Below are 23,909 nucleotides of genomic sequence, written 5' to 3' on the forward strand. Positions count from 1 at the left end.
AAAATATATATAAAAGATAAAAATATATATCCAGATATTCACAGTAGCATTAGAGTTTGGCTCCATGTTGGTCCTGAGTTATAGGGATAGAAACAAAATCAACATCATAATACACTCACCTACTATTAAGAGGTCCTTGAAAAGGCAAGCAATGAGCAAAGTAGAAAAAAAAAAACAGCCTTTTTAAGGGTGAGTTCTCAGCATGTTCACTTTGCACCACACACAGTTTAATCACTGTATTAGCATGAAGCTTCCACTGTCCATCATGCCATCCATCCCGAATCAAGTGGTAGAGAAAGAGCCAAGAGCAGTTCTGACTTGACCACAGGATGTCACCATCCATTAATAAGTAATAGTGTCAGTACTCCTTAGTCACAAATCAGTGGAGTGTCCTTCGGTCCCTTGATCCATGGTTCCCCATATTAAAGAGGTCAATGCTGCTAATGCAGCAAAAGCAAGACAGACACAGTCACAATCTGTATTCCTTTCTATTGACATAAAAGTCATGGAAATGAATCAATGCAGAAAAAAAAAATACAGAAAATAGGGATTTACTGCAAAGCATTGCTAGTACCCTCTCCTAGATGGTTTCTATTTCTTTTTCTGTATGATCTACTCAAAATTTTAGACAAATATTTCTAATTCAACTCCCAAATGAATGGCTCAGGGGCAGGATATCAAGGAGGCCAATCATTTGGGAAAGACTCCATTTATATTTTTTAAATAGCTTTAGAAAAATCAAGAAGTATTTCATTTTTCAAGTCAAATAATCAGTGTTTGTTCTACAAAGTGTACTGTGTGTACCCAAATGTTGACAAGGTTAAAAAATTACTATCAATGTGGGATGTTTTCTTCATTTTTAACATTTTAACATTTTTATATTATTAAGAATTCTACCAGTCTGTAACACGATGCTGTCAGACTATCTCATCCTAGGAAACACTCAAGAGTATTAAGCTCTATCAGGTCTTACTCCAGTCTTTTCCTTCCCCAGAGTGGAGAAATAAATCCTAGTTATCCAAACCTACATTCTTTAAATTTGCCTGTGGAACAATGAAAAGCAGACACTGGCAGTAAACCAGTAATATCTGTAATATTTGTTCAACACTGAAACAACTGAATGTCTTCTGTGTCCATTCAGGAGAACCCACTGTGCTATTAGCTGGTCTGCTGATTCTTTCATTGACTACTCATGAGCAAGAGCCATCTCTGGTCTCTGTGCTTTGTCAGTCGATACTGGAAATTTAGTCCCCCCCCCCCCCACTCAATGAGAAAAACAGGATATTCTGAGCTTTCTTTCTCTTTCTTTTTATTTCCACCAGGGTTATCTTTGGTGCTTGGTACTAACACTAGGAATTCACCATTCCCAGTGGCCATTTATCACTTTTTTCTTTTTTTTCTTCTATTTTATTTGATAGAGAGAAATTGATGAGAGGAGATAAGAAGACAGACACCTGCAGACCTGCTTCATTGTTAAAGAAACACCCCCCCCCTCCCGAAATGGGGATTGGAAATTCAAATCCAGTTCCTTGTACATGGTAATGCTCAACCAGGTATACCACTGCCTTGTCCCCTCTAACCACTCTTAAATCTAAAGAATAAAGCATTATTCAGTAACAAGGAAAAATAGAAGTCAAATAAATACGTTATATTGGTAATTTGTTGACAATGAGGAATTGTCCAACATGACTGGAAATATGAGTCACTCTGACCATGGTCCAAGTGACAAGTGTCTGCAAATTTCGAGACTATTCCCATTTCCATTTAATTAAAAAAATAAAGGAGCTGTCTTTTTGGCAGCGACAAAAAAAGAAAAGAAAGAAAGAACGTGTATAAAAGCATAAACGTCAGTATTTTGCATTAGGCTAGATCACTACAGAGGTGAATTTTCAAAAAGGAAAAATAATTAAAGCACCACAAACTTAATTAAGTACCATGTCCTGGATTGGATATCTACTTATTGTTACTTTTTATTTTTTTATATTTATTTATTTTCCCTTTTGTTGCCCTTGTTTTTTATTGTTGTTGTAATTATTATTGTTGTTATTTATGTCATTGTTAGATAGGACAGAGAGAAATGAAGAGAGGAGGGGAAGACAGAGAGGAGGAGAGAAAGACAGACACCTGCAGACCTGCTTCGCCGCCTGTGAAGTGACTCCCCTGCAGGTGGGGAGCCAGAGGCTCCAACCGGGATACTTAAACGCTGGTCCTTGTGCTTTGCGCCCATTGCACTACTGTCCGACTCCCGTATTGTTACTTTTTTAAACTACACTCCTACTTTCAAGATGTTTTTAAGGTGAGAGTAAGAATATCAACCAAAATATACTTCAAGTTAATTACTTTAAAAACAACACTCAGAAAGCAAAGTGCTTATTCTCCTAAAGAAATACCAGTAGGTCAGTGGTGTATATGAGCTGGGGTGGGGGGGACAGCTTCAAAACAAAACTAACAAAATGTGTGTGAAAATGGGGCCCGGTGGTGGAGCACCTGGTTAAGCATATGTGTTATAGTGTTCAAAGACCAAGTTCGAGTCCCTGGTTCCCACCTGCAAGGGGAAAACTTTGCAAGTGGTGAAGCAGGGCTGCTGGTATCTCTGTCTCTCTCCTTTCCTATCACCCCCTTCCCTTTCAATTTCTGGCTGTCTCTATCCAATAAATAAATAAAGATTGGAACCAGAAGAGGCCTAGAATTGTCAAATCAATTTTGAGAAAAAAGAACAGAACCAGAGGCATCACACTCCCAGATCGCAAATTGTATTATAGGGCCATTGTCATCAAAACTGCTTGGTACTGGAACATGAATAGACACACTGACCAGTGGAATAGAATTGAGAGCCCAGAAGTAAGCCCCCACACCTGTGGACATCTAATCTTTGACAAAGGTGCCCAGACTATTAAATGGGGAAAGCAGAGTCTCTTCAACAAATGGTATTGGAAAAAATTATTTAAAACATGCAGAAGAATGAAACTGAACTACTATATTTTACCAAATACAAAAGTAAACTCCAAGTGGATCAAGGACTTGGATGTCAGACCACAAACTATCAGATAGTTGAAGAAAATATGGACAGAACTCTTTTCCGCATAAATTTTAAAGACATCTGCAATGAAACGAATCCAATTACAAAGAAGACTATGGCAAGAATAAACCTATGGGACTACCTCAAATTAAAAACCTTCTGCACAGCTAAAGAAACTACTACCAAACCAAGAGACCCCTCACAGAATGGGAGATCTTTACATGCCATACATCAGACAAGAGTTTAATAACCAGAATATATAAAGAACTTGCAAATCTCAACAACAAGACAACAAATAACCCCATCCAAAAATGGGGGGAGGACATGGACAGAATATTCACCAGAGAAGAGATCCAAAAGGCTGAGAAACACACGAAAAAATATTCCAAGTCTCTGATTGTCAGAGAAATGCAAATAAAGACAACAACGAGATGCCACTTCAGTCCTGTGAGAATATCTTACATCAGAAAAGGTAACAGCAGCAAATGCTGGAGAGGTTCGGGGCTCAAATGAACCCTCCTACACTGCTGGTGGGAATGTAAATTGGTCTAACTTCTGTGGAGAACAGTCTGGAGAACTCTCAGAAGGCTAGAAATGGACCTACCCTATGACCCTGCAATTCCTCTCCTGGGGATATATCCTAAGGAACCCAACACACCCATTCAAAAAGATTTGTGTACACATATGTTCTTAGCAGCACAAGGTTTTGTAATAGCCAAAACCTGGAAGCAACCCAGGTGTCCAACAACAGATGAGTGGATGAGCAAGTTGTGGTATATATACACAATGGTATATATAATGTGGTATATATATACACTACTCAGCTGTAAAAAATGGTGACTTGTCCGTTTTCAGCCGATCTTGGATAGACCTTGAAAACATCATGTTGAGTGAAATAAGTCAGAAACAGAAGGATGAATATGGGATGATCTCACTCTCAGGCCGAAGTTGAAAAAAAAGATCAGATAAGAAAACACAAGTAGAACCTGAACTGGAATTGGCTTATTGCACCAAAGTAAAAGACTCTGGGGTGGGTGGGTGGGGAGAATATAGATCCAAGAAGGATGACAGAGGACCTAGTGGGGGTTGTATTGTTATATGGAAAACTGGGAAAAGTTATGCATGTATAAACTATTGTATTTACTGTTGAATATAAAACATTAATTCCCCAATAAAGAAATTAAATAAAAAAGAAAGATACAAAAATTTGTGTGAAAATATGCCTGCCTATCCAGCTTTCCCATTAATTATGTCAAGAGATGTCTGCTATATTAGGTACCAGAATTTAATTAAAAAAAAATTTTTTTTGTCCACTTGATAAGAACTAGAGAAACTCCTAACTTTTAAGAGAGATACATCCTCATTGAGTCAGAATGAAAAGCGCATTCAATTATACATCAAACTCCTACTTCTGGAAAAATCTTAGTGATAATTACTATGATCTCTTGAAATTCCATTCTTCCAGATAACTGAGGGGATTGTTGTGACACAGCACGTATTTTGGGCGTAATTAGCATAAGGCTGAGGCTAATGAATGTAATTAGCATATGGCTGACGTTAGCCTAAGAACATAGTTCGAATTTAGCACAAACCCACAAGGGATTGTGGGTGCATCATAATTTATTCCAGCTCCAGGCTGCTGGAAGTCCTGTGTCTTTTCCTATGCTCTCAGTGTGCCTGCTCTCGTCCTCAAGGACTACCATGGCCGCTTCTCCTGGGACCTGTACATGTGGAGCTCAGCTCTGGTCAAACGAGCTTAAAAGACTCATGCCTCTATGGACATAGTCACTATGGACATAGTCACTTTGCTACTTTGCCTATCTTGTACCTAAATAATACCAGTCCACCATACTGCTGTACCACAATGTAATAAACCTCTCGATTGTGTAAACCTATGCCAAGCCACACCTCGAAGTCTTTTTTTTATTACTACAGGGAGATCTTAAAAATATCTATTTACTCTGAACAGGGATATATATATATTATACTTATAGCACTCAATGCAAGAGGAATAGGTAGAAACAAAAGCATGGCTACTGACTCCATCAAAACAAGTACTGATAGGAGACTTCCACATACTGATAGGAGACAGTGTGTTGAAAACCAACATGTACCTTGAAAAATCAACATTAAGATTAAATTTGTCTGCAGTTTACCAAAAACCAAAGTCACAGCTCTACAATATCAAAAGCTTAACTGATAGGATTCCTTTAAAGCAATGTATTTTGATTGAAAACTTAAGTTTCCATGGTCAGAGCATTAGCTCACTGGGTTGGATGCCTGCCTTCTTCATGCATGTACCCCATGTTTGAGCCTCAGCACATATAAGAACACAACGGTCCAGGGGAAAGCTCTAGTGCAGAAATGCTCTTTGTTCTCTCTCTACCTGAATGAAAAAGTCAGCCTGGAAGCAATGAAATTGCCATTCAAAGGCCCAGTTCTGCAAAAGGGAAAAAAAAAAGTTCTTGAGTTAAGAAATAGTTTACCTGGTAGAATGTACATTTTGCTGTGCAAAAAGTGCCTGGGTTTAAACCCCAGCACCATGTCAGAGTATGTGGAAGCACTGGAAGATGGAGCTCAATGTAAAATAGTGTTATGGTGTTTCTCCTTTTCTGTGTCTATATCTCCCTTTCTCTCAAAGAGTAGAATATTGGACTGAGGAGGCTGTTCAGTTCTATGACAAGAATGAGGCCCTGGGTTCTTTACTCTGCACCGTATGAAAATATTCTCCTGTGTGGCCTCCATGGCCACTCCATGTAAGGATGAACAAAACAGACCCTTCCCCAAAACAACAAATATCTACAACTATAGATCTTAACAAATCAGTCTCAGCTTACTACATTCAGCCACTAAGTTCCAGATGTTACTATGATTCCATACTAACATCCCCGGGCAAATAACCTCACCAATGCATCCTGGAACCTCACCTCTCCAAAACCCTACCCAACTAGGGAAAGACAGGCACAGGGGGTATGGATTGCCCTGCCAATGCCCATGTCTAGCAGAGAAGTAATTACAAAAGTCAGAACTCCCACCTTCTGCACCCCATAAAGAATTCTGCTCCATACTCACAGAGGGATAAACAATAGGGAAGTTTCTAATAGAGGGGATGGGACACGGAACTGGTGGTGGGAACTGTATGGAACTGTACCCCTATTACCTTACAATCTTGTAAATCAATATTAACTCACTAATAAAACATTAAAAATTTCTCCTGCATAATTTCTCCTTTGTTCTATATCCAATTACAACTCTAAGCCAAGCTATCAACAGAAAAATAAAACGAAATGAGAAAGCAAGAAGCATCTGGATGTACAAATTTAAGATACTTTGGATCCAAAATATTGATACATTTGAATTTTTAATACTTCATTGATATAAACAATGAAATATTCATGCTGCTACATGAACCAACAGGGGTTACTAAGTCTTTGCCTTTGACCACTTTCAATAAAACATAGTCCTCTATGACTGGTCAGAAAGGAAATTAAATTAAATCCTAAGGAAACTAAAGCATATAGCCATTTAATAATCTCACTGAATATATATATGAAGGGAGAGTGAGAGAGAGACTGACTCCAGAGCACTACACAGCTCTGGCTTATGAGGGTGCTAGGGACTGAACCTGGGACCTCAGAACCTCAAGCTTTTGCATTGCCATTATGTTATTTCCCCTGTCCCTCAATGGTTTTCTCAGAACACTTTGACTTTATAAAAATACAAAGTCATGGGGAGGGTAGATAGCATTATGCAAAGAGACTCTCATGCTTGAGGTTCCAAAGTCCCGGGTTCAATCCCCTGCACCACCATAAGCCAGACATGAGCAGTGCTCCGGTAAAAAAAAAAAAATACAAAGTCATGGGTTAAGGAGATAACTCATATGGGTACTATGCCTGCTTTGTCATATACACCAGGTTTAAGCCTGGTCTCCACCTTCTATGCTTCGGTGTCTATCTCTTATCTTTTTCTTTCTATCCAAAAAAACGTCAGATCAGAGCACTGAGGCCCCAGGAAGGAAGAGAAAGAAAAAAAAGAAAAAGAAAAAAGATTGTGACTCTGCCTTCTTCTAACCAAGCCTTCAGGCACTCACTGTTCCTTGTGAATTAAACAAATGAAAAGCAATGTTAACTCATCCATTCAAGAAAATCCCCCAAATAGGAGCTCCATAGTGCTTACTTACAACCATACGCCATTTCTTCAGTAAATATCATTAATAGACTCATCTAGAGTTATAATTCATCTGATGAGCCAGTTAATTATTAATTTTCATACATCATTTCATTTCCTTAGGGTACATTTAGCCTTTGTTACATTTTCCATTCCTTACGCCATAAATAATTTCTTAGACTACATCAAAACCCTGGTAATGAGCACAAAAAATATGGTCAGCAAACAAACAGCTCTTTGTACATATAAGTAAATATATGTGTGTGTATGTATATAAAGCATCTAAAAAATCAAGTTATATTGATCTTTCAAAAAATTCCCCTTAGGGTTAATAACTGCATAATTTTATTAACATTGCCTTTTCAACATCACTGCCTTGATGGTGCGTAAGCCTGTGTTATTCCCATGAGCTTCTCTAGTTACAGCTTTTGTAGCCAGAATAATATAGAAATGAAAAGGCCTATTGATAGATAATATAAGTTATTCTCATGCACGGCTGCAGTGTGAAGCACATTTTGCAATTCAGTCAAGTACAGATAGAGCTGAATGTTCTGAGATCCCAGGAGTTCATTTTAATAAGCAGAATGTACCTTGTCCTAACACAGGTGACTGACTCCTCAGAAAAGACTGTATAAACAAAAACCAATCCCATAAGCCATTTTATTGGCAACAATATAAACACAGTATATTAGATGTCACCAATAAATCTAAATTATTCTTGTCTGCAATTTTAACAAGAGGAAAGTGTAAACAGGCGACTGTGAAGCTAGAGGGTATTATAGAGGAAACACACTAGATGTGTACAAAACTATTTCTATAAATTGAGAGGGAGGGTACTAGATTATGAAAAAGTAATCTACAGAGTATAGCTGATCATTTCTCTGGTTTCATAACTTCATTCCATAAGACTGAGAGCAGCACACACTTTACAACAGTCAATTCTACACTGTTAAGCCCAAGTGGAAACTTAGAGAGTTAAATCTGTCAACTACCACCAATACACTCTATATTCATTTTATTTATTTGAGGACTTCCAAAATCTAAAGTCAGAAATATTTTTAAATATATCAATGAAGAATGAACTTAAGATATGTTGCATATGTGATATTACTGAGTGACCGGCCTCCTGAACACAATTTTTCCATTCCTTTTAGAGAGAAAGAGAGAGGTGGAAAAGAGACAGAGAAAGAATAGAGACACCTCAGCACTGTTCCATCACCCAAGGAGCTCACCCAGGTGCTCAAACCTAAGCCCTCAGCACATGGTAAGGTAAGTGCTCTACCAGGAGGGTTTGATCCTGGCACTAATATTAGTAAGTCTAAGAACCTTGACATACTTATTCTGAACATTAAGATGTACAGCCTGATAACATAGTCACAAAATAAGAAGAAATCAAGGAGTTTTAGCTCAGAGTTAGACCAATTAAAATATTAATTGGACAAATTAATGTTCCCACCAGAGATTCAAAACCATTATTCCAAAGGTCAGATAAATATAATGATCACGAAAAGATAATATAATGAACATTATGAATTCCATGAGTAGAATGTCTGACTTTGTTTATTCCAACCCTTAGCTACCTAATTAGAGATATACACATTTTAATTATTTTTATATTTTATAAAGTCTTCTCAAAAATAAAAATAGCCTCCCTGCTTATGGAATGTAATATATGGCAGTACCCATTTTAATTTAAATGAATGGCTATATGCCGGGTATGTAACTCAGCTGTAGAGCATATGCATCACATGTATGAGGCACTGGGTTCAAGACCTGGAACAACACACACAGAAAAAGAAAAAATACAGATAACTATCACTAGGATCTGAGAAAAATGTATGCATGTGTCAACAACTGTACTGTAATCCATTAACCCCACAATAAAGAAAAGTAAGTAAGAGGGAGAGAAAGACAGAAAGGGAGGGAGCTAATGAGAAAGAAGAGAAAAGAAAAGAAAGAAAACATTATCTTTACCTAAATTAATGGACAGAGGATAGGAAAGGATGAAGAGGGTGTGAAAAGGGAAGAAAGAAGAGGAACGAGAATCCTCAATACCACTACAAACCAGAGCTAATTAGTGTTCTAGTAAACATAAAAACAAAAACAAACAAACAAAAAAGGGAATGAGATGGAAAGACAGCAGGACAACAGAAGGGATGAAGTCCTATTCAGAAATTTATTTTCCAGATGCTTAATTCCAACTTAAAAATCAGAAGTCACACTTATGCTTCCACATAATGCTAGTAATTACGGGCCACTAGACTAAATCCAGAACTTTCAGAAAAAGGCTGCTGGAGGGCAGTATTAGAAGTTCAGTATCTACTCTTACAATTCACATTCCACACTTCAGTGCAACTATACAACTCTCATAACTCTTAGTTAACTAAATGTCACTAGTTTTAGTGGTAATTACCTACAAGTATTTCATTACTTTGCCTCAGTCATTAAACCATGAATGAGCACAGAAAGTTCTAGAAAACTGTGGTCCTACCAAAAATGGTAAGGAAGGGGGGAGGAGGATAGTAAGGGATCCCTTGGTCACAGCAAGAAATCACAAAAAATGAAAATAAACTTGAAACCAAAGGTTTTGGTTTGTTTTCTTTTTAACACAAACAGGTAAGTGTGGAGTGGTAACTAACTGTACCTTTGTTATATACTTCATGTTGGGTTACATTCATAAAAAAGTTTAAATTCATGGGTCACACCTGGTTAAATGCATACATTACAGTAAACAAGGACCCAGTTCAAGCCCCTGGATCCCACCTTCATGAGTGGTGAAGCAGGGCTGCAGGTGTCTCTCTCCCTTCCTACCTCCCTGCCCCCTCTCAATTTCTGTCTCTATCCAATAATAAATAAATAAATAAATTTGTAAAGTTTAAGTCACTACTATAAAAGTATTTGCCTAAGTAACTACAAAGGAGTTCCATGGGACTGGTAAAATAGCTCTCCTGGATAGTGCACCTGCCTTGCTTTGCATTAATCCAGCTTTAAATCTGCCCACAACTATATTGGAGGAAAGTCCAGTGCTATGGACTCTTTATTTCTCTCTGCCTCTATCTAAGAAAGTCATCACAGAGTGGTTCGACAAAATAACAAAACAAAAACAAAAATACTATCTTCCAGAGCTGAATAGGAAAAGTATGTAACAAATATCAATGCATAGCTTTAATGAAGAAAAAACTAGAATTTCAATATTCTTAGCTTTATAAAAGTACAAGTTAAAGCACAACAGTAGCCTAAAACTGCTATCTTTCTCTCAGTAAATGCCAATTCACCAATTGGTCTCTATAAATATCAAGCAAACAGAGTCAAAACGATAATTTCAGATCTTCCTCTTGGAAGAGGGTAAATGACCTTCCCAAGAATAAAACTTCACTCTTACACACTAAAGGGAGAAAAGTTTAAATAACTATCTTCAAGAAATGAGGTTTTCAAAAAGTGAGTTAAGCATCAGATCCTATGAAAAGGAATTTGAAATGGAAAAATGAACACATTCCCTATGATGTCACCACTGAATTCATAACTTAAATTGCAAAGAGTGGACAACACATGGCCTTGGTTTGAGACACAAAGACTTCTTCAGAAATAGAAAAGGAACTGATGAAGTTTTTTCTTTTAAAAAGAAAAAAAAAATCTATGCTTATGAGGAGAAACAGTAGGCAGCAAAATATGGCAAATGAAAAAAATATTCTTTGTTATTTAATATAAATAAATAGCCACTTGGCCCCTGTGAATAGACATTTACTCAGCTAAAAGTCATAACCTTTTCATCTACCTATGGAATATTCTATAATTCTAGAAATAAGACTGATTTTTATCACTCATAAGGTAATATTTGACCACATTATGAAATATTCCTATCACATGTATAAGCGAGTGATTTCTTTGCTTCATTGTAGCTAGTTACTGCTTAAAAGTGACCACTATGGCTATTTTTAGTTGTTGGTAGACAAAAGTCTCATATAAGTTAACCTGTGTTCATTGACATCACTGCAGAAGTATGAACATACACAACAATGACTAGGTTCTTAACCAAAATGACAACATATTTATTAAAAAAAAAAAGGGGGGGTGCTACATGAATGACTCAGTCAAGTTACAGACAGACGTGGAATCTATTGCTCATGCTGAAAGGTTGGGAAAACATTAATCCATTTCTTCACACACAAGAATAACAAGAATTCATAAGTAGTCCTGACATCTGGTGGCTAGTTTTCTGTGTATAGTACTCAGTGGGCCTAGAAATGGAACTACATATATCTGCTTCAGAACTTCAGGAAAACTGGTACTCAGAAAGCCTGATCTCTTTACCAAGAAGCCTGGGACATGGCCTGATCTTACACTGTAGCCCTATCTGCCCATCTGCAGCTCAGCAGTGCTTTTGCTGCACCTGAATGAACATGCAGTTGTTCCTGTTCTTGACCTTGAAGAGATCACATCACATAGGAATGGTCCCATCAGCTTTCTCCATCTCAAGTCTGCTCCCAATTACTAAGAACTTTTATGGCTCCAGTTTTACAAATTTGCTGATTTTATTCCCAAAGTGAAACAACTGAATCCTTGTTTTGATCACCCTACGTAATGCCTGCATGTCCACCTGAGTGGCTTTTCCTCTCCTTTCATCAATCTCTTTTTCCCTTAAGTCTAAGTCTACTTACCCTGTAAGTGTTTATCCCAAATACACCCTTTTAGACCTTCCTTAATCTTGCCCCCCCCAACTCCTTCTACTGGAGCTCGATGCCTATGTGACAAAATTCACTGCTACCAACAACCATTTCTTTCGTTTTTAAAATCCACCTCTCTCAGTAGTCCTTTTTTCCATTTTTAGTTTGTATTTTATTTGATAGGATAGAGAGAAACTGAGAGAGGAGGGATGTTAGGGAGAGAGAGAGAGAGAGAGAGAGAGAGAGACTTGCAGACCTGATTCACCACTTGTGAAGCTTCCTCCTTCACATGTAGGTGGCGAGGGGGGGCTGACTCTTTGGGCATAGTAATGTGTGTGCTCAATTGGGCCCACCAACATCCAGCCCTCAAATACTCTCTTAATATCTCTATCTTTGATCTGCAAAATAGTGACAATTACAGTATTATACACAGTAGCATAGATTAGATAGCATGTGTTACTTCTGTGTAAGTAACTTAGCACAGTACCTAGTACATAGAAGAACCCAATAAATGTTAACTATTTACATTCTTTAAATGTTTAACTATCCTCCATATCTCTTATAATTACAAAACACTTGTAATTTTTTTGCATCAACTTATAATGTTTTGCCTATGTGTAATCTGCCTTTCTAAACTCTAATTTCATTGTGTTTGGGGATTCTAATTTATCTTTGAATGCTCCCTAACCTTTATATATACATAGATTGTCTCTCTTGTTCCTATATACTGCACTGATGTGTTTCTTACTTCATGCATCATACTTGCAGATTTTTCATAGTAAATTTATATATATACATATACTGTTATATTGTCATTACTGTACTACATATTTAAATGGGAAAATACACTGTAATTGAAGTTTATAAATTCTATATTAATAAGTTAATATTCTGCATTTATATGATTTATTGCCTGAATAAGTACAGTGTAAGTGAGGCAAATCCCACCTTTTGTGTTTTGTGGAACCAGTTTAATTACAACTGCATGTGTCTTAGTCTTTTCTTCCTAGTCTACTCTTTTCTCTAACAGAAATCTCTTTTCTAGGCCTGCAACATAGAAACTTTAGTCTACACTCCTGAGTAGGCTCATTTCATTAGTCTTGCCTTTATCTTGGCATAATCATGACCAGTGGAAAATCCTAGCTACAAACAGCAAAATGAATAGTCATAGCAGTACTGAGGTCGGGCACTTTTATTTGGTGGGGTTACTGGCACTAACAGAGGAACTGTCAAATGCATTGTGGGTTGTCATGGTGGTTGGAGGGCCTCAGCAGTCTCCACATTGATCTCACACTGACTTCACACTATGTGTTTCATTGTGTCTTAAGTCTTCCTACTCAGATTGCCATAAGGATAGATAATGAAATAAAAAATTTAAAAAAGCGTTTCTGTTTCATTAGTGTATGCCCTTAATTCTATTACATTAAGTTACACATTCAACTAATTTCTTTAAGTCAAACTATTCTCATTATCTTTAAAGAGGAACCCAAGTTATCTGATATACAAAAGGTAGCTATGTAAGCAATAGAAGCCAGACATGAGTTCATACAACCCACTTACAAACAAAATTTTAAAAGGCAAAGTTAATCTATCCGTTAGAAATCAAAGCAGAGATTACTCTTGAGTGTCGGGATGTCTGTTGTGACTGAAAAAGAATATCAGAGATGTTTCTAGGTTGTTTGACAAGTTTCTATCCAGATTCTTGTTACTTGGTTGTCTTTAGCTTGTGTTCATCAAGCTTAATATATGCACACTTTTCTGTATCAATATTTTATATTGTTTTAGTAAAAACTGACTTTTGTGTGAACTCCGATTTGAGTAGGAAAGCCTGGAACTCAGATATCTTTTAATGAAATTATACATTAATGTCATTTTAAAGGCACTGTAATATGATTCATTCAGCAGGATTTACTGCACAGTTTTCCTATGTGCCATCTGTTTATTTTTTAACTTTGTTTCCACTCCTGGCTGAGACTATGAAACAACCAAACTTAGTGAAAAGTTAAGGGAGTTAATTCCTTTATTTCTAACTTCTTTATGCTATCCTCTACAGAAAAAAGCACAGAAAATGATTCAAGGAAGAGAATGTTTGTGAAATACCACTTCCTGAATTATCTCCTTCAAGAAATACTCCTATAATCTAGAAGAATTACAAATTAACATTCCAGCTGCAGAGATCAATAACCACAACATGAGAGGGACAACAATGGAAAGAATGTCCTCAGATTTAATTTACTGGCAGGAAAAAAAAAAAAACACTCAGAGGAAAAAAGACTGAGTATAACAAATTCTCTTCTTAAATGATGGAAAGACCACTTTCTGCCACACAAATAAAAGCAGTACTGGTACAAAACATGAACTTTCTATGATTTAACCACCATACCCTCCCTATTTTGGCCCAGTGTAAATTTCACCTACTAGTTGGGTGCTAAAATCCATTCCAAAGAAATAATTGCTTTTCCTATTTTGAATAATAGTCCCTTCCTACCAAACAAACTGATCCCAGGGATTTAATATTGGACAAACTGCTATTAAGGAATTTATATGGAATAGGGATCAGGGGAAAAATACTTTCTCAAGACTGACCTAAGGTGAACTAAGGCGAGAGGAACTTAGGAGAGAGGAACTTACAGAAACAGATGTAATCACTCATATTCAAGGTGCCTTAGTTCTCTGCAAGGAAAGGAATTCAACTATAGTCCCACTTGGGAAAGACATTCTGAAAGTACTGAAGATCCCTCCCCAGCTCTTCCTTCAAAGGTAATCTGGCATCCTAGATAACTAGTAAAAGTCCATTAAAAAGGTTTCACTAAATTTAAAGCTAATACTTTAACTTCAGTGTCTTCTCAATTGCAGAAATTACACATACTCCTATCGTTAAATTACTCCAAACTTTCCCACAAAAACCTGCATTGTGACTGATCCTTTTTCTCTTGCACCTGTTTCACACAGCACTACTGAAAATAAACTTGAAGAAAGGAAATGAGTGTAAAAAAGGAAGGGTCAGGTTAACAAAATAACTCACCTGAATAGGGAGCTGCTTGTTATGTGCATGGCCCAGGTTTAGCAGTCCCTCAATACAGTAGGGTGTATTAGTGCTGCAGTGTCTTTCCCTGTCTCCCTCTGTCTCTCTGATCCTCTCTATCTGAAAAGAAGTTGTTAGCTTAGAGCAAGTGATGACACAAGGGGGGGGGGGGGAGTGTCAGTGGGGGAATCCTACAAAGGTTTCAGAGGGGAACCTGACAAATGGCTAACTCCCAAGGCAGAAATCATGACTCATCAAAGCTCTCAGAGGGGACAGAAAAAGACTTTGAATTTGTCTTAAGTTCACCTCTGGGCCAAGAATTGCTCTCTGAACTGGGAACTGGGAACTGGAAAACCTGAGTGTTTGTCCTGGATCTGGGACAACTGGCTGTGAGGGCTTGGGTAAAACCCCTAAGAGTCTCTGGGTCTCAGTTCGCTCATCTGTAGGTGAATCAAGGTCTCCTTTAGCTTTAGCAGACTCAACTTGAGCTCCCCCAGTTCCCGGAATCTAAAGAGCACGGGCCCACTATGGAGAACTGGACACTTCGTTCTTTCACAGACATGGTGCTCCCATTCCAAATCCCAAATTAGTGGTGGTGGGGGCGGGTTTGCTGAGGTTCTGGAAATTGGTGCGAAGAAGGTGCACTGTTCTCTCTGTATGCGCAGGGTGGGGTGGGAGGAACACACACACACACACACACACACACACACACACACACACACACACACCCCTAGTCTAACCTTCTCCGGGACTATTAAGTTCACACACACACACACACACACACACACACACACACACACACACACCCCTAGTCCAACCTTCTCCCAGACTCTTAAATTCAGCAGGGATCAAGGTCAAGTCAGGCTGGAGTCAGGCAGTGTAGGAAAGCAGAGGTGCTGGGGTCCTGCCGGGCCTAAGAGGGACAAGTGAGCAACTCAGTCCTTTAGGGATGGCTCGCGACTCAGGTCCTCAGCTCAGCTCGCCCGAGGGGATCCAGGCCAATGACTCGAGGCAGTGGGAGGTCGGGCCTGGGTGCTCCCCTGTGCTGCAGTCTCAGCCGAGCTGCCGCAGAGCCGGCGCAGCAAAACAAAACCGACTGGTGCCGGCTTCCTGTTGTGCAAGCCCGTCCTGAGTGAGCGGGGCGCAGAGACCCGGGAGCCTGGCAATGAGGACCCGTGAGCCCCGCCCCGAGTCCCCGCCGCGTAGGTGTCCCTACCTCGGTGTCCTCCCTTCCAGGACGCGCCCTTTCCCAAAGTGTCTCCCTCCAGGTACCTAACTGAATCATCCATAGGGTGACAAATCCCTGGGGGCCGGGTGTTCCAGACAGTTGGGGGTGGGGTGGGGGGTGTCCCCTCATCCCAAGGCGACTTGTCAGCTCCAGTGAGTAACCGCGAAGTGTCGCCGCGGGCCAGGTGTGTGTCTGCGAGGGGACCCACTCAGGTTTTCCATGAATGAGAAGCAGGGGCCACTTCAGAAGACACTTGGGGTCACTGACGCGCTAGACATGGGCTCCGGCCCTGAGACATTTTCCAAACAGAGCTGACATTTTGCAGCGCCCCATAAAAACGCAGCAGCCAGGTGACAAGCTGGGCTGGGAATGCGCGGGATCTGCGCTCTTTGCTGCTTCCCGGTTGGGGGGGGTCACAGTTAAAGACCCCCCCACCTGTCCTACAGGCGATCTAACCAACCACCCCCTTCAAAACAAAAAGCAGACACCCCTGTTGAGACCCTCTCAGAGACCCAGGGGCCTGGACTCGGAAGAGACTCGCACCAAGCTTCAAAAACACGTGGACACAGAGTGCCCCGCGCACCCCAATCTGCACCCCGACTTCTCCCAAGTTTCCCGGGAGCCTGAGACCAGCCCGACCCAGCAGCCCCGGGTCCGGGAGCCTGCAGGAGAGCGAGTCCTCCCGGTGGGAGCACCCCTCTGGGCGCCTGGACACTCAGGAACTAGTGACAAGCCCCAGCCCCCGTCCCAGCCCTGACCGAGCGCCGCAGGGTCCCCGAGAGACGCGGCTTTGGGGCGCCCGGGCTGGGAGAGGTATCCCGGGGCGCGAGTCCGCTCCGCACGCCCAGACGCCGCGGCGCGCTGGCCGGGAGCAAAGTTCCTACGACATCCACTTACCAGGTGGCTGGGCTGCTCCCCGCAGCGGAGCCTGGCGCAGGGCCCGGCCGGCGGGGCGGTGACACGGGCGGCCGCGGACAGGAGAGCAGACGGACCGCTGCAGCCTTCAGCGCGCCGCGGCTCTGCCTCCTGCGGGAGCGAAGACTGCGGTGGGCGCGGGGCCGGAGCCAGGGTGGGGGCGTGCGCGTGCTCGGGCCGCGGCGGGACCCTGGGCATCCGCGCCTCCCCTGCCCTCCCCCAAGCGCGCCAAGGAGGTTTTTTGCAAAGTTGGGTTCCGCCTCCGCGCCCCTTCGGGGTTCCCTCGCCCCCGGCTGGGAGTGCTTCGCTAGCGGAATTGCTGCGACGAGCGCGGTCCGGGGCGCGGGGGCGCGGGGGCGCGGGGACGAGCCCCGACGGCGGGCGGGAGAGCGCGGCCCCGGCGCTGGAGCCTGTGCGCGCCGCGCTCTGGCTGCCAGGAGGCTGCGGACGCGGCTGCAGGGAACGAGCTGGGAAGGGGAGAGGGCGGGCGGTCGAGAGGGAGGGAGCGGCCCGAGGAGTGTGGATGTGCGCGGTCGAGGGCCGGCCTGCAGCCAGCTGCTTCCTGAGAGCTAGGGCCGAGGGGGAGGGGAGTCAGGCCTGGGGCGGGCTCCCGGTCACCAGGATGGCCAATTCCAAGTCCAAGCTCCTATCTCCCTCTCCAAGAGTGTGTACACGCGCGAGCACACACTCACACAACCTCTCTCTCTCACACACACACACAACCACTCACATATACATACACACACACACACACACACACACACACACACACACACACGATTACTCTCACACACATAACCACTCACACACACACACACAACCACTCTCACACTAACACACACTCACACAACCACACACTCTCACACACACAACACATACACACAACTACAAACACCCCCAGTGAGCTGTGGGGTCGAGGAACTCCAGAACACAGAAAGAATATTTCTTAACCTTACTGGGATTAATTTCTTGAATTAGCTTGTTTAAAAAAAAAAAATTCGGGAGGTAGAACAGCGGGTTAAGCGCACATGGCGCAAAGCGTTAATGGACCTACAGGTGTAAGGATCCGGGTTTGAGGCCCTGGCTCCCCACCTGCAGGAGAATTGCTTCACAGGAGGTGAAGCAGGTCTGCAGGTGTCTTTCTCTCTCCCTCTCTGTCTTCCCCTCCTATCTCCATTTCTCTCTGTCCTATCCAACAACAACGACATCAAGAACAACAACAATAATAATCTACAACAATAAAGCAAGGGCAACAAAAGGGAATAAATAAATATTTTTTAAAAACTTTTAAAAAATTAACACGCATAAAGACAACAGTGTTTCTCGGGATTTGATGTTAAGTAACAAAGAGCAAGAGGGGAAGCCAGTAGTAAAACACAATATAAAGTGCAACATGGAACATGGCAAAGGGGTTTCTATGATTCAGGAAGCACCTAAATTGGAAAACTGATAGGAGAAAGAGAAGGTGCTTCTGGCATCTTTGTAAACTAGAAGAAAGACACAGAGAAGAGGGATGCAACATTCTAAATACAGGCTGTTAGGTATGTCTCTGCATGTAATGGTACTTTCTTCGTAAACACAAAGTATCCTCCTGTTAAGTCTTCTTTTATTTATTTATTTATTCCCTTTTATTGGCCTTGTTGTTTTATTGTAGTTATTATTGATGTCGTTGTTGTTGGACTGGGCAGAGAGAAATGGAGAGAGGAGGGGAAGACAGAGAGGGGGAGAAAGACACCTGCAGACCTGCTTCACCACTTGTGAAGCGACGTCCCTGCAGGTAGGGAGCCGGGGGCTCAAACCGGGATCCTTACGCTGGTCCTTGCTTTGCGCCACCTGCGCTTAACCCACTGCTCTACCGCCCAACTCCCCTGTTAAGTCTTCTTACAGTCCTGAATAAAACAAAAACAGTATCTCAAGACAATCACAATTTTACCAGTTCTTATATTCTAGGGATTTCATTCAAATAAAAATTAGCATTCAGGTAATAGATGCTGTGATCAAGACTGAAATTTTCCAGTAAAGAAAAATTCACTTGTCCCAGAAGAATAAAACTAAAAAAAAATTTACCATCTGTAAGCTTATCTGCACCCAGAATATTGACGTCATCAAAAAGTTCCCTTTTTTCACAATACTTATGTATTAAGATATGTTTTCCAAAACTCCCTTTAGGGAAAACACTTTTTTTCCGTTAATAAACATGAACTCATCTGAGTATCAATCACCAGAATATCTGTCAGCAGAAGTGGACAAGGGAAGATAAATTAGTAAATACTTGGGACATGTCATTCTGTCAATTTTCCAATTTCTCCACATAGTTCATTCCATTTTAAATGTAAGTCTCCCAGCCCAAGATGGCAATAGATGGGTCCAAACACACACAAGAAAAGAAAACATTCATAAAATGAAGCATGCAGCAACATCACAAAAAACAAAGAAACCAAGTAGTAGAAGTTACCATGATTATTCCATTGTGACTAGTTATTGCAACATGCCTGACATTCACATAAAAATGCTTTCTCATTAACTCCAGTCTTCACAAGCAGAGCAAGATGGGAACACTGACCCTTTAGCATATCACAGGAAATTCTTTTCATTGAGACTCTTATATTTTATAGACTACTTCCCAGGAACAAGACAAACTTGGATGGAAAATGAAAAAATAAAATTAAATAATACCAAAAAAAAAAAAAAAAAAACCTTTCCAAAGCCCCTTAAATGTCATTTAAAATACAGGGGTTTTGATGCATGAAATGGTATCCTAGAGGTTTGCAGAAGCTTCCAAATTTTCCCACTCAATGGGAGTTTGGCTGGAAGAGAGAATACAGTGATACACCCCATTTTAATCAATGGCACATGGAAATAAAACACTGGGAAAGTTATGAGTCAACAACCTGGAGCTCCTCAAAACTCTCTTATGGAGAGAAATGTCATTTTTCATTTAGGTGGGACTTTCATAAGCCTTTAACATTCCTAAGACTCACTAGATAGGTACAATACTTTTTTATTCTTGTCCTTTTATTTTTTTTATTGGAGGGGGCAAAAATGGAGATCTGCAATATTCTAACATTCCATGGGAGATAGTAAAAATGCTGTGCTCCCTATACAGTCCTGGAGAGAGCTAGATTTGCCAGGCCCCAACTCCCAAGTTCATTCAACATTACTATTCCCACAAAATAACTGTGCATGTCCCTGACTATGTGCAAAAAACACTGCAGTGTCTAAAGTCTAAGGCATCTTGTGATCAGTATCAAATCTGAGTGTCAGTGTCACATTGAGTGTGAAGGAGGCAAGAACAGAACAACAGAACATGGAGTAGAGGTTAGTTGTCTGGCTGGATCTGAAGAATGAAGATGTAATGGATAAACAAATTAGACAATTCCAACATCAAAAAGGGCACAGAGAACATAAGTTCTGTTTATCTGCTCACAAAGAACTACCATACAACATAGTAACACTCACAGTGCCATGACTATCAGAATGGAACAACGTGGTTTCTCACATTGGAGCACCCCAATTGAAAATTTCAGGAGACAACTTCAGTGATAGTATACTTGTATTTTCAGACACACATATGCATAAACACACACACATATGCTGGCAACAATCCAGTTATATAGAAATGCAGTGGGAAAAAGAAGTGTTTGGCAACTTTAAGAAGAGAATTACATGTTTAAGATGGAAAATTTACCTTCCATGACTAGTACACAGTGGGATGTTATCAGTGCTTGATGCTCTAATAAAAAAATTTAAATGATTGTTCTACAAATTTTTCCATAACACAGTATTCATGCATTACATTAGGATGTAAATTTTAATTATTACTTACACCCATTACATTCATAGAATTTTATCTCTTTTCTTTCTAAGGTCAAAACTGTAAGTTGGAGTCTAAAATGTATCACTCCATGTCAATGACCAAAACAAACTATTTTCCTTACTTTTTCTCTATATGTTTTGTTTCTCCATATTTTGCTGTTAAATTTTTCTTTTATATTATACAAAACCAATTTAGATGCATCTATTATTCTACAAAGATTGATGAGATATTTCTAAATAAGTTTATATATATAACTACTAAGTTATATCTATAAATAATGCCAAAATGAAAATAAATTTATAAATTTTTCCACATGCATCCAGCTTCCTACTCTTTTATTATTGTGCATTTACACTAATCACTTTTATAATGGTATTATAAAATGTCATTTTATAAATGGTATGATGATCATATTAACAATATGATCATAGGCTATCTTATCCTTAACTGTCTTTTCTATAAGTGTCTTCTAAAGGCTTTTTCATAAGCCTTTAATGGCCTCACATAACTAGTGATAAGCACTAGTAAGCAATTAATGCTTACTGAATTAATTAGTAAGGAAGTGAAAATGAATTTTTTTTTACTTTTAGAGGTAGTGAATGACACTGACAATGTGTGTGTGTATGTATAGTTATTTCAGTACTCCAAAAATATTTATAAATACCTGTTATTCTCTTTCTGTGCTGCCCACAGTTCCCCTCTCATGACTCTTCAAGGTAATCCAAAGATTAAAAGAAGGAAATGTTTTTGCTTAAAGAAGGAAATCTACCATCTCTATGGAATACTTAGTTTGGCAGGTGAGCCTTCCACTATCTGGATGACCCTTCTCTATATCCACTACCTCCTTCTTACTACACCAAACTAAGTCATTGCCATAATACCCTGAATTTTACCCCACCCCAAGTGTGTGTGCATGTGTGTGTGTGTGTGTGTGTGTGTGTGTGTGTGTGTGTGTGTAAGTATAAGAAGAAGGAAACTATGGAATAAAGGTTCAGAGAGGAAGGAATTTTTTTTTTAATGAGAGGAAATGAAGAAGGCAGGAGGGCATTAGGACACAATCAGGATAATTTAGAACATGAGTGTGTTTGAGGTAAAATTAACCTAAGCAAAGTAATCCAAAGTTTTGTCAGACTCATCCTGGACTCACCTTACAATCCAAATACTAGGGGAAGGCAAGAGGTTCACATGTTACCATGTGTAGGGGCACTGGACCCAGCCCTGTACATGGGAATGCCTGCAGCAGGAAAGCTTCACTGGTGATGGAACACTACTGTGGTGTATCTCTCCTTCTCTTTCCCTCCCTATCTCTGTTTCTTTCTTTCTTTCTCTCTTTCTTTTGTTTTGTTTGTTTTTTGCCTCTAGGGTTATTACTGGGGCTGGGTGCCACCACTATAAATCCACTGATCCTGGAAGCCATTTTCCCCATTTTATTGGACAGGACAGAGAGAAGTTGAGAAAGGAGGGGAAGATAGAGAGGGGGAAAGAAAGACACCTGCAGACCTGCTTCATCACTTGTGAAGCAACCTTCCTGCAGGTGAGGAACAGTATCTTTGCTCAAACCAGCATCTTTGTGCAGGTCCTTGTGCTTCGTACTATGAGCACTTAACCCGGTGCACTACTGACTGTCCCTCTCTATCTCTGTTTCTTGCCAACTTTCTAGAGGAAAAAAATATGTTGCCAGGAATGATGGAGTCATGCAAACATTAAGCCACAGAGATATAACTCTGGTGAGGAAGAAACAAATCTAAATACAACTATAAGGGGGGGGTTGAATTTTTCAACAAATTCAGAAATTTTCTACAAATGCTAAATCCCATGATGTTAAGATACTCAGCATGAGATGGAGATGGAGTTGGGGGGTGGGTGTCACAGTTATAAATATTCCTTTCTACCCCAGCCCACCTTCACTTATTTATTTTTTATTTTTTTGGCCTCCAGGGTTATCACTGCACTACAAATCCACTGCTCCTGGAGGCAATTTTTACCATTTTTGTTGCCCTTGTTGCCCTTTCTATCTTCTTTTAACTCCATAAAGAGTGTGGTTTTTATACTCCTTTTCACAAATAACCAGCATATACTCAAAACTGATACACCCTGGATAAGAGTGTTCACCCCCTTGTTCACTATTTCAGGTTCATTATCTGCATTACCTCACTTCATTCTCACAACACCCCCATGAAGTAGACTCTAACACACCTTCATATTACAGATGCAAAAACAGTGACAGAAGGAGATAAGATAGCTTGCCGGTATTGATCAGCCGAGATGGGAATGTTCAGACTGCAAACAGAAACAGTCTCTCACATTAACCATTAGTCTTACTCATTTAGGGCAGAGACCCTTTCACAGGACATGTATTTGTTCATTTGCTCACACACAGTGTTGTTTTGGAAGAAAGGTGTACTTTGGAACTGGAAAACTTAGAAATCCTAACTCCACCATTTACAGGGAAAGTTGCGGCTACTTCCTAAGTCACCAAGGACTTCAGTCCAATACCTGGATTCTTGAATGGGAATTGTGACACTGACCTGTGCACAAGAGCAAGTAGGGGCTTCTTGTATTTCATAAGGAGCATAGACCAAGAGGTTCTGAGGAAATTAACCCCAGCTTCAGCTCCAAGTGTGGGCTTGATGGTTCTGAGAGAAACATCCCTCCAGTTGTCAAAGTGAATGGCTCAGAAAGGTCAGCCTAGTCTAGTCCAGTGCACAGCATGACCCTAGACACAAGAACTGGCTCTGTGATGCGCATTACCCAATTTGTATCACAAGAGAAGTAAAGAGGTAGGTTTTTGTTTTGTGACTTCTGAGGAAAGTGGCTTCTTTTTTTTTTTTTCCCTCTCCTCCAGGGTTATCACTGGGGCTCAGTGTCTGCACTCAAATACAACTATCCTGGAGGCCATTTTTCCCCATTTTTGTTGCCCTTGTTGTTGTTATTATTACTGTTGTTATTGAGTAGGACAGAGAGAAATGGAGAGGGGGAAGACAGACAGGGGAGAGAAAGATAGACACCTGCAGAACTGCTTCACCACTTGTGAAGCAACCCCTCTGCAGAAGAGGAGCCTAGGGCTCGAACCT

The 23,909-nt window shown here is 40.5% G+C and overlaps 1 protein-coding gene across 3 annotated transcripts in view; it reads right to left on the reverse strand.

Moving 5' to 3' along the window:
* GLIS3 (GLIS family zinc finger 3) overlaps nt 1-17,492 on the reverse strand; it is a 630,646-nt gene extending 613,154 nt beyond the window's left edge. The window contains exon 1 of one of the 3 annotated variants that reach the window (XM_060199785.1): nt 17,001-17,492. The gene's annotated coding sequence lies outside the window, so the exon portion shown is untranslated. The remainder of the gene's footprint in view (nt 1-17,000) is intronic. The other 2 variants (XM_060199784.1, XM_007525728.3) reach the window with 2 other exon arrangements.
* Between the last annotated feature and the right edge of the window lie 6,417 nt (nt 17,493-23,909).

The sequence above is a fragment of the Erinaceus europaeus genome, chromosome 10 (genome assembly GCF_950295315.1).
Source record: "Erinaceus europaeus chromosome 10, mEriEur2.1, whole genome shotgun sequence".
NCBI classification, from domain to species: domain Eukaryota; kingdom Metazoa; phylum Chordata; class Mammalia; order Eulipotyphla; family Erinaceidae; genus Erinaceus; species Erinaceus europaeus.